Source organism: Myodes glareolus, chromosome 23 (assembly GCF_982192425.1).
Source record: "Myodes glareolus chromosome 23, mMyoGla1.1, whole genome shotgun sequence".
Lineage (NCBI taxonomy): Eukaryota > Metazoa > Chordata > Mammalia > Rodentia > Cricetidae > Myodes > Myodes glareolus.
In genome coordinates, this window is record NC_142048.1 from 13,284,976 (window position 1) to 13,297,309 (window position 12,334).

General features: G+C 36.9%; 1 pseudogene across 1 annotated transcript in view; it reads right to left on the reverse strand.

Moving 5' to 3' along the window:
* Positions 1-1,441: 1,441 nt before the first annotated feature.
* The window catches only part of LOC125413991 (putative ATP-dependent RNA helicase DDX60), a 136,126-nt pseudogene continuing 125,233 nt past the window's right edge, over positions 1,442-12,334 (reverse strand). The window contains exons 36-38 of the transcript XR_015736151.1: positions 6,648-6,799; positions 5,061-5,123; positions 1,442-2,109 (exon numbers count right to left, since the gene is read on the reverse strand). The product of XR_015736151.1 is annotated as a putative ATP-dependent RNA helicase DDX60 (transcript). The remainder of the gene's footprint in view (positions 2,110-5,060; positions 5,124-6,647; positions 6,800-12,334) is intronic.

The window sequence follows — 12,334 nt, forward strand, 5'->3', positions numbered from 1 at the left end:
TCCTGCCATTTTTGGCATAGTCAACCAGGATGATATACTTTAATGTAATTCTTTCTAGTTTTTGTTTCCTTAGTTAATACTGGAGTTGAGTAATTTTTACAGTATCTTTATACATTTGAAAAATGCCTATTGATGTCATTTGTTCATTTTCTGTGATTGCTTGAGTTTTTTTTTCTGTTTGGGGATTTTTTTTCTTTAGTTTCTTGCATATTCTTCATTTTACCACCCTTTTCTCATGTTTTCTTTGGTTCTGTTGGTTGTTTACTATGCAGAAATTTAAAGTTTAAGAAAGTTTGATCTTTTCAACTTCATGTCTTGTTGATTTTAGAGTCATACCCAAACTTTATTTTCCTAGAACGATGCAGACCCATACTCTGATTCTATGGACAGTGATAGGTTTGAATACCATGCAAGAGACCCAGAAGACAGGGTAAAGCATGTCTACCTTGAACTCACTTTGTCCAATGTAGAACTCACTTAAGTCTTGAGCATTTTTCCATGTGTGAAACCTGCTAACTTTGAGGAATAAGTATCATGGCCCAGGATACCCATTCCTCTCATTGCCTGGTTTTTCTCTTCTCTGGGGTCCAGGGAATCATCATAAGCTCTACCTTGTTCTAAAGTACTCTAGGAAAACATCTTACCAGTTTATAGTTTATGTAGCTTTTCTGAGCTTCAGGTTTTTGTTGATGTGTTTCTCCTAAACTCACTCTTGAGAAATTGTTCCTGCTTTCTCTTTAGATTTAGCTAAAGAGTAAAGAAGCAGCCCTCCCCCATTCCCAGGGGATGCACTTCAAAGATGTTACATATAATTCTGCACATTTAAGAAGACCCCAGATGACAAAAATGATCTCACTCCTCTAAAACTCTAGAAGCCAGGTTAGATTTTGCATATAGGTATGAGGGAATCTTCTTTTCCCATCTGGACTAAATACAAGCATTAAGTTACAACTAACAAGACAATAAATTTCACATTATGTAATGTTCTACTCCGTAGCAATTAGGAGGTGGTAGGCAGGATTCTAAATGTCTTGGTTTGCAACACTGTTGAAACGTTTAAAGAATGAAGGCAGTTTAGACTGCATCCCGCACCACCACCATCAAGGTAGAGATTTCTAACATTGCTCATGAAATGCTACATCATTTTTAGTAATTAGATCTTTTTTGCTTCAAAATAAATGAACCACAGCAGTTTTTATTTTTTTAATCAGTACCATCTACCTATGGTGACAACAAAAAGCATCATTCTGTCAGTAACAGGAAAGACTCATCCTTGGTATTGAGGATTCAGTGTTGTAAATTCGAGTTGAGGGTTTCAGATAAATTCTAGAGTTGAGAATTGAGGCTAAGGCCTCAATTACAGAATGGTCCTATGTAAATAATTCTACAGAATGAACGGTACGATGCAAGTGAATTACTAGATGAATATATTTCACACAAATGAAATCAATGAGGTTTTTATTTCAACAATCTGTATATACAATTAAAATAAAGCAAAACATTAGCTATATGTTTCTTTAAAGCTTCATAAAAATGGATGAAAGCAATTTTTTTACAAGCAGCTTATTTTGTAAAATGTACTATTTCAACAGCTAACTCACTAAGCAGTATAATTTTTATGTTGATCTGGAAGAATGTATTACATTTTCAGGATACTGCTATGATTTTTTTCTAGTTTTAATAAGTTTTTTACATATATTAACAGTGAAAATATTTAAAAATGACATTTGTGTCTCACAGAGCATAAAAAAATTTTCAAACATACACATGCAAATCCCACATTTTCTCATTCAATACTCAATAATTTGGAGACTTACAATCATTTAAAGAAACTAAGTTTTAGGCACATCAAATGGTACAGCCAAGGATGCTCAGAGCCAAGCACAGCAAGTTGCTTGCTCATTCCATTTCATTGTGTATGATTATCTGATCAAAACATAAGAATAAAAAATATACAAGTTCCAAAGCTTATATGGTGATATTTTAGGTGATTTACAAAGTTTTTCTTTTTACACTTTTTCAAACTTCTGATGAAAAGACTCAGACAATTGTTCAAATGCTAAAACAACGTTGTCTTCTTCGTTTTCACACAGTTCACGTAAGGAGACACTGCAAATAAAAGAATATATATATCTATATACTATCAGCCAACTAAGGGACATGAGTATTATTTTAAAAAAGGTTGCCCTGTAAAGAGATGAAATACTATTAGCAAATTATAAGGAATATTTATAAGAAACAAATTCATTAGCCAAATAATGTACATACAAACAAATAGGAAAGAAAAAGGAAAATAAGACAAGGAGTTTTGTGCAGTGCCTTTATTACCAAAGGGTAATTGAAAGGCTACCAAATTCTATGTCCTTGGATCCTTGCTCCCTTAAGTAGTACAACAAAATTTTTTTTCTTTTCTCTGTATATCTTGTGGACATACTTTGAAGGGTTTTGCTGTTCTCTTGTTGTTTGTTTTTTGTTTTTTTGTTTTGTTTTGCTTTTATTGCATTCATAAAATACTGTAATTCACAACAGGGAAGAAAAGTTTTCTTTATTTTCCCAGGTAGGTGAGAAAAAAATTAAAGTGATATGCGGCCAGTAGAATAATGGTACTCATCTAATTCAGATGTGCTCTCCTAAATCCCCAGAAACCTGTAACCATGTTAGGCTCCATGTCAATGCAGAATTACCAGCACAGAAGAGACCACAGGTAATAGCTAATCTTGAATGCAGGGGGTTATTCTAGGTCCTCTAGGTGGAGCCAATGGACTGCTCCAAAGTGCTCATGGTGTGAGGAAAGCGAGAACTGATGTCAGAGGAGTGAAATGTGGACACTTGATATACAGTCTCAGCTCTCTCCATTGAACATCTCTGATCTCAAAGACATAAAGAAATAGTGAGCAGGGAACCCGTAAAATGATGCAGACAAGCCCTAAAGGTTGGTTAAGAGCCAAGTTTTCCACCAGAGTGCCCAGAAATCCAGTTTTACCCAGTGGAACACACTTTTGACTTTTGACCTCCAGAATGATAATATTTAAGTAGGTTTATATCATTATGTGACAACTTGCTACATCAGCATTAATAAACTGGTACAAAGGCATGAAGAAAGGAAGAAGAAACACAGAACTTAACAGTTCATAGACAGTAGCCTTGGTGGAAATAAATCCCAATCTGACATATTATTTGCCTTTCATTGTTTAATATTTTGACCCTACTAGAAAACCATCTTTCCTTTACTCTTAAACAAACTGAAATCTTTTTCTGTGACATTAATTTGCTTCTCCTGAGTTACAGACTAATCATTATGATGATGTCCTCTGATATCCACAATATATAAATTCTAACTATTTTTTAACTTTCCCACAAATGTCACTTTCACAGTGCAGTGTGTGTGTGTGTGTGTGTGTGTGTGTGTGTGTGTGTGTGTGTTTGTAAGAGAGACAGAGCGAAAGAAAAAGAGAGATTCATTAACAATAATTTAAACCTTGGTCATCTTTACCTACTATATAAACTTCAGTATCAATGTTTCAATTACAAGTATTTGTAGAGTTAATATCCTGAATCATTATTTCTGTTTCCTTAATTTAGACCTTCATTCATTTCTGACCACCCTCACTATTGCACACTTTGAGACAATCTGACATATCTCAACCACATAGAAAGACTGTAGATCTTTCTACACTCACTTGCCACACTCACATTCACAGCTCTGTGTCCATGATGCTCAAAATATGCAGCCATAATTATAAAATGTAACACTGAATTATCTTTCTGAAACAGAATCAAATTTCTCAGGAACCTTAAACTAAACTAAGTCTTTCTTCTTTCTATAAGTTGCCTTATTCACAGTGTCTTATCACAGCAACAGAAAAGTAGCTAATACAAGGATTATAAGAGCAGAAGTTAAAAATCCTAGTATCTCATATGTTTAAAAGTATCTCAAACCAATGATGCAACCACATTGGTTACATGAAAGAATGAATGAATGTTCTTTTCTTTTTCAGCCTGACTTTTGACTTAACTCTAGTATCTCTGGAGGCTACTGAGTTGCTATTAAAATTATACTTTGGATAACTATGTGCCACCTCACCTAGAGATGCTGTAGATCAGTGATCTAAACTTGGGGATCATATATCAGATATTTTCATATCAAATATTTACATTATGACTCAGAATAGTAGCAAAATTACACTTATGAAGTAGCAATGAAATAATTGTGTGGTTGGGGGTCACCACAACATGAGAAATTGCAATCCAGGGTCACAGCATTAGGATGGATGAGAACCACTGCTATAGATGAGCAAAGCTATTCCTTCTGCTCTTGTATGCCTCAAATTCACACTATGTGTGTGTATATGTGTCTAATTCAGCTCTGATCAAGGAAATAAAACAAATAATTGCTTATTAAGGATGTAATAATGATAATATTTATGATCATTTTGAATATACCTATGACAAAATGAAGAACCACTGTTAAAGTGTTGAAATATACTTAGGCCTGAGGGACTGGGATGATGGTCATTTAACCAGGTGACATTATATGGTCAATAGAGCCTAAGGATGGGGTGCTCATATAAAGTTTAATATTGCTTGTGGTTAACTAGGCTTGTTGCAAATCAAATCAGGAAGTGGCTATGCACTGACAGACAAACTGCGTAGAAAAATATAGGTTGTAGAAAATACTCAAAAGGAAGCACATGATATAACCTGGAGACCTGATGGTACATCAGAAACATTGTGTGTTTACCAAGATTTTGCAACTGAGACCACTGGGAACATCAGGATGTAGTATCAGTGATGCTCTGGACTAGTTTCCTATTGCTGTTAGTGCCTGAGCCTGAGACTCCCTCTGGATAGAACTTAATCTCCAAAGTACTATGTAATTAATTATATTACAGAGCATAACCAAGAGGTTGTACAGATGTGGATTCATAAACCCTCTAAGAAGTGGAAATGAATGGTATGTAACAGGCTCCATGATACTTTTCCATACCTGAATCATGAAAAAAACTCTACCTTTTTAAATCACAATTAAATTTCTGAAAAATGGGAAACATGTAACATACCTGATAGATTTAATTGTAAGGTAAAAATCTTTCAACAACTGGTAAGCTTCCCCTTGATGTATCCTAAACAACAGAAAAAAATTAATGAAATTAATGACACAAAATTATTTACTATTATTAATTATACCCCAAAATAGCTGTCTTAGCCATGATAACACAGCTGTTTCTATGTTTGCTTTTTTACTTGTTTGTTTGGGGTTTTGGAGTTTTTTGTTTCTTGGTTTCTGTGTTTTTTAAATGGGTGGTTCACAATGGGTCAAAGTGCTGAGGATAAGTGACTGCAGAGCACTAATCCCTAGTTGGAACATCTGTGTCAGCTCACCAAGGCAGGACATCACAGAAGAAGAGACCAGAAGAACTAAGAGCTGGAAGTGCGGGGAGTGCAGTGAAATGCCAGCTTCAGAGCATGGCGTGCCTCATGACTCACAGCAGCTAAGGTTGCCTGAACAGAATATGTACAAGAGAGGGACCACAAACATCAGGCATGGATGAGAGAAGGACCATTAACATGCTGGCAAGGTTGAACAGTAGATAGGCTCATAAGGTCTGTGAGCTGAAGAAGGGAGAATCATTTTTCTTCAGTATCATACACACTGGTGGGCCCCTGTGCTCCACACTCATGCAGGCAGCCCTCATATAACTCAATGGGCCACAAAAATGAAAAAAAAATTCAAAGACTCCGAAATGGGAAGATGATTTGCTGGGCTTTAGAGGTACAATTGGGAAAAGATAAACGATGTGGATGAAGTGTAGCCATATTGTTTTATTTACAATTAAAAGATTATCAATGATTAAGTTTAAAAAAATATTATTTACTAATGCAACAACTACTTTCTTGACAATAATAAATCAAGTTGAATAGATAAGTGTTCTAGGAGTTTTCTTAGTACTATCAAAACTTTTTATATCTTAATAAGTATTGTTCAAATTTTTATATCACATACATACTTAATTCCTTAGTGAATTTGGCTCTAGATGTATGGGTTTAGCATTTGGGCCAATATTTCTCTGGACGTAACTATCTAATACACTTGGCATAACTAATTATTTCTTAAAGTTATCCAGAGAGAAGATACCTCTTTACCTGGTCAAACCTCAGAAGGGATCCTTGCTTACGGCAGTCAAGTGCATATGTGTTACGAGGCAGTTTTCTTCCTTGACTGTCCAACTTTTGTGGCCACAACACAGTAATTGTATGCAGAGTGACCTAAATAATGCTTGGTTCTTTTTATAATTACAGAAATGGCTTCTCTGGCAACAAACTAAACTAACTATCTCAGAACCAGATATAAAAATTAGATACTTTATATTCTCTCAGGCCTTAAGCAATACCAGATTGCTACTTGTTATTAAAATACCAAATGATGCTTACATAGAATTCTAATAAATATAAAAATGTATTATATTTGAATATTCACAAAGATATATTTTGAATATAGTCAGTTGGTATAAATGCCAAAGTTTTGCTGACAAACTAGAAATAAAAATAGTATAGTATTTCATCATCTTTGCCATCAGTCTGGAAGTGAAAATCTGACATACTTGGCAGGGTTAACCATTTCTTGGAATTATCAGGAGAGAACATACCTATTGTCCTGTTCTAATCCCGCAAGAGATCCATGCTTATAGAAGTCAAGTGCATATGCATTAAGTGGCAATTTTCTTCCTGTACTATCGAATCTGTGTGGCCACAGCACTGGGGCTCGAGTGTGATTGATACCAATTGTATTTAGAACAACCTAAAGAAATAGAATTTTTGAATGGTTATTCACAAGGAGAGAAGGCTTTTGACTTAGAACTTGTAGTCATTTCGTCTTCATCAGTGCTCTTCAAGAACACTCTGTTGGTAGAAGAGCAGGTGCCTTCTGCACACACTGAGGCAGAGCATCCTAGAGAATGGATTAACTCCACCTGTGAAGAGGATTGTCCTCAGAGCATGTCAATGGCAAGTCCACCAGCCTTGCTGGAATAGAGCAACACTGACTAGGAAAAAAAAGTTAATTTAAAAATTTTCACATCTCCTTAACAATTCAGAGATTACCTTTGCAAATGGGGTTTCACAGACCAGGAGGCCTGTAAGTCACAAGAGAATATTTAACTGAACAGACATCCTGATTTTCAAAATCAACATCCAGAATAAAAAAAATGTAGAGAGAGGATAGAAGAAAAACAATAAAAAAGAGAAGAAAGCAAATAAGCAGTTTTCTGTCTCTGTTTGTTTTATGAAATCTCTGCCTCATGTAACCAACAGGAGTTCTGATATATACCAAGTCCTATGACTTAACATAGATAAAAATTATGGGTTAATTTAAGTTGTAAGAGCTAGTTAGAAATAAGCCTGGACAATAAGCCAAACAGTGTATAATTAATATAAGCCTCTGTGTGTTTAGTTGGGATTGAATGACTCTGGAATCAGGCAGGACAGAAACTTCTATCTACAAATGGGGCCCAAAAGTTTGATAAGACTATCCACATAATGCCTGAGAATGCTTTAAAAGAAAAGGATTCTAGACAGATAGGAACAGAATCAATGTAGCTTCTAGGTAACCGTCTTTACTGCCATAGGCTCTATTTAATGGCAGCAAGCAGAGAATAGGCCCCTTTACAAAAGTCTCCCTAATTCAGGGTTAGCAGCAAAAACCTCACAACTCTTTTAAGAGGTCTTCCACCACATCTTTAAATGATGTTTATAAACAGTGAGTGGCATGCTTCTTGGTGTTGGCATGCTTCTTGAACCTAGGAACTCCACAAAGTTATTGAAAAAGAAAAGTGCCTCCTTCCAGTATATCCACCATCAATCTAGATCCAGGAAGACAAGGAGTGGGACAGATCCACCTGCCAAAATCACTGTTTTAATCCAAGTCATGCCTCTTAGCAGATTAAAGACTCAGAAAAAGATGTAGATGAACAGTAAAGACAAATTCACACAGAGAAAAAAAAAGCCTTCTAGTGGTTTATAGTTTGTTTAAAAATAAATATAGACTTGGAAGAAAAAAAGAATAAAGAAAGTCTTTAAAAAATAGATAGCCAGGTGTGTTAGTGCATGCCTTTAATCCCAGGCCTTGGGAGGCAAAGGCAGGTGAATTTCTGTGAGTTTAAGGCCAGCATGGACTATAGAATGAGTTCCCGGACAGCAGAACATATACAGAGAATCTCTGTCTCAAAAACTAAAAAACTTAAAAATTAAAAATAAACAATTTGAACAAGAAAAAAAGTCACAGGAAGAAAAGATATTGTATGTTGTTGAATTGTTTTCTGAGGATTGAACAACAGCAGCTAAAAGACATTTGCTTATTAATGCTCCTGGATTAATCCAACCTGTATATTTCAAAAATACCTTGACTTCAAAATTCAAGTGAAAAGATATTTTACTTTGGAGGAAATGTTTTGCTTTTGTTACCACAGGAAAAGAGAGGTTGTAGATTCATTCATGGTTAAGAAAAATAATGTTTGATTGAGGAATAACCCCTGAAAAATCTCCAATGGGAACAAATAGATGATCCAACATTTTAGAGCACCTCTATTGCAGTTTCTTCTGAGTTCTGCATCCAGAATAGCTTCAAGGCTGCTGGCTAAGATGACTTAGTGATACAGAATACTCCAGGCAAGACCTGACCAAAATTTGAAAATCCTAAATTTTCTTTGGATTCCTGTAATATTACCCGCACCCCCAATCATCAGGAAGTATTCTAGAAAACTATGTCCACATCCCCCCCCAAAAAAATGGATTATGAATGTCTGTCTTTATTTACTGTGTTGGTTACAAGTTGCTGTAGACAATGGTCAGGAAAAAAGTTAAACAAAAAAGATGACATTCAGGGTCTCGTTTTGAAAAGAAAAAGGAAGAAATGCTGTACACTGTAAAGATTTGTCACTAGTATTGGTTTTATAAAATGCTGATTGCCCAGTAGTCAGGAAGGAAGTAGAGGTGGGGAAGCCAGACTAAGAGAATTCTGGGAAGAGGAAAGGCAGAGGAGCAGTTGTCATCCAGAAGCAGAGGAAGCAAAATGACAATGCTGCACTGAGAAAAAGCACCAAACCACGTGACTAAAATCTAAGACTGATGGGTTAAGTTGTCAGCATTAGTTTATAATAACTATAAAAACATAGATGAATCTTACAGATATTAAACTAAACACAGGGTAATATACCCCACGAGAGTAAAATTACCCATTCCTTCTCTTTTATATGATAAAACACAGGCATAAAAAATAGTCATTTGTAAACCGAATTATTTTCAGAAAAATGTGGAAAGTTGGGTAACTTTAGTGGAACACAAGGAAATGAAATATAGAAGAGGCATGAGTCCTCAATTTATGTGTATTCCTCTCTTCATAAGCCACTCAGAGATACTAGAATATAACAAATATTACAGGTAAGTGAAATTTTTAGAGAATGCACCTTATTCTAGTAAAACAAATTTATACAAATGAATTGGGTCAAGCAAAAAGCAGGCTATGTTCAAGTAACATGAGTCTAAATACTTGTAACAGATGCTTCAAAATGTAGGAAACAGAAGCAGAAGCTGCTTTCTAGAACTCTGTTGGCAGCAAGGGTGAGTGGGAACCCTCATGGGAGCTCATGCAAGCACCTACGTTTCTTCTAACTGATGCTGATGAAGGTGTGCTATGGGAGCGCCTTCTGCTCTGTCAGACAATAGCCGCTGAAATTCCAGCCCACTGGGGTGTGGTATATTTCTCTTTTAAAAAGAGCCACAAGTCTAGGCTCGGGTCTCTTGGTTCCAGCGCTTGGTTCTGACTCCTGCTCCCGGCTCCTGCTCTAGCGACTAGGCTCCCTTCCTGACGGTTTATAGTGTATTTAAGTTTTACCCCCCAAAATAAATACCCCCTTAAAACATAACTGGTGTGGGATTGATTCGCCATTATCTGGCGCCTGAACGTGTGTGTTTTTCCCCCCTCGTAGCATGGGCCAAGCAACCAGAGCCACACACTGCTACTGGCTCCTGACTGGTCCTGACCTCAGGCAGATCGGGGAGGGAACTTTTTGGCTTCTGCTACCCCTATTGGGCACTGTCTTCCCCGCCACCCGACTGAGTCCAGCGCTCGACCTGCACCGGAGCACACGATCTGTGAATTTAACCTCTGGATTTGAGTGTATATATTTTAGAGTTTACTTCCTGAATTGATGCCATTGCCACGAGGATTCAGGTGCGCCCCCGCCACCTACTGGCAGGCAACGGTCATTTCAGGTAAGATTTTTCTTTTCGGTTGAAAATACATACATACATACATACATACAAGTACAATTTCTTTTGATTGACAATGTCAGAAAATATTACTATCAAAAGTTCAATGGTTTTTTTTAATTGCGCTATGAAGGATATTCTGAAGGATGTCTTTGATATTCCTCTTACTTGGTTATTCCTGGGATCTGTTGCTTTTCTGGTGCTTGGCTATTTTATAAGGATGATACAGTTTTTACAGACTGAATTCACAATGCTGAGGGCAGAGATTAAAACCTTAAGGACAATTCAGACTGATACCAACCTCCTCAAAAAAGAGTTTGGAGTTTTCAAGGAGGAGACTAGATCAGAGTTTGGAGTTTTCAAACAGGAGACTAGATCAGAGTTTGGAGTTCTCAAGAAGGAGACTAGATCTTTGTCTGATATGACTCATTCGACTGACCAAAATATCAAGAAGGTACAGTCTGATATTGCTTCTTTAGAAGGGAGCTTCACTGCTCTGGTGGAGGGGACAACCAAAATGACTCGTATCTCCAGTCCATGACCGTAAGTGCTGAAACATTAGCTGAGAGGATTATAACCATTGAATGTGAAAATCGGACTTTATCAAAAGGGTATGAAAGATTAATTGACAGGATTTCCATACAAGAAGGCACAGTACATGCCATGAGGATTATGTCCAAGCTGGATATGGTATCTCTAACGGACAAGCTCCATGCCTTAGAATTATCAATGAAGGTGATTGTGTCCAAGGAGGAAATGGTGTCTCTGATGGACAAGCTCCATGCCTTAGAATCGTTAATGAAGGCTTTGGAGCATAATACTGGACAGGAGATTCAGGACTTACAGAAGGCAATGGTGAGCATATTTAATAAGATTGAGGAAATCATAGACTCTGATGAACAGGAACAAAAGGTAGAAAGGCAACATTCACCTCAAAAAACTCTCAGTCTACATAGAGTTATACCTGCCTTTCCAGTAATAACATCAGAAAAGATAACCGGCTCCAAAAACCCTAAGGTCATTAAAGAACATACATGGGAACCTATACGTATGAATGATCTAAAAGAATTTAAACAAGCAATTGTGAATTATGGACTACACTCATCCTTTGTTAGGAATATGTTAAAATCCTGGGCTCTGAGCAGCAGGGCCACCCCTCAAGATTGGAATCAATTAACGTCAGCTGTCCTCAAAAACGGACCTTTATGGCATTTGAAATGCCTATTCAAATAAGAGGCCAAACTTTTACAACAACAAGAATCAGCAAAAGGAATTGAGGTTTCTCTAGATCAAATTCTAGGGGAAGGACTTTACTCTGATCCTCAGGAACAAGCTCTTTATGATGAAAACATTTTATCCATATGTGCTACAGCAGCTCTAAGGGCCTGGGACAGGGTTCAAGACTCAGGTCAGAGAGTAGAATCGTATATCAGGGTCAAACAGTGTCAGAGAGAACCCTTTAGTGACTTTTTACAAAGACTAACTAAGGCTGTACGAATAGGGTTACCTGATCTAGAAGCAAGAAATATAGTAATTGAGTCTTTGGCTTATGAGAATGCCAATGTAGAATGCAAAAGGATCCTGGGGCCTTTAAAGATCAGATCAGCGCCTTTGGATGAATGGGTTTTACATTCAATGAATGTTGATACATTTGATTATGGCAATGAAACATGGGTGCAAGAAGCAATTTCCAAAGGTAAAAGGAGACATCAGATTACAAAATGCTTTCATTGTGGCAAAATGGGACACATGATAAGGGACTGCAGACAATGAAATTCCAGGAATAATGCCTCTTCTAGGAATAACAGGAATAGGAGGCTCAGCCTTCAGGTTTATGTAGGAGATGTGGAAAGGGCAGACATTGGACGAATGAGAGTAGGTCAACAAGAGATAAACAGGGCAACCCATTGCCATTGGGAAACTCAATGGGGGGCCTCACGCAGGCCCTCATGGCAAATGTAGTCCAGTCATTTCCGATCACTGCAGAGAACATGCCTCTTCAGGGAAATTAGAATGCCCCATGCCTGCTGTTAAAAAGCAATAACGGCCTGAAGGATGAATTAAATGT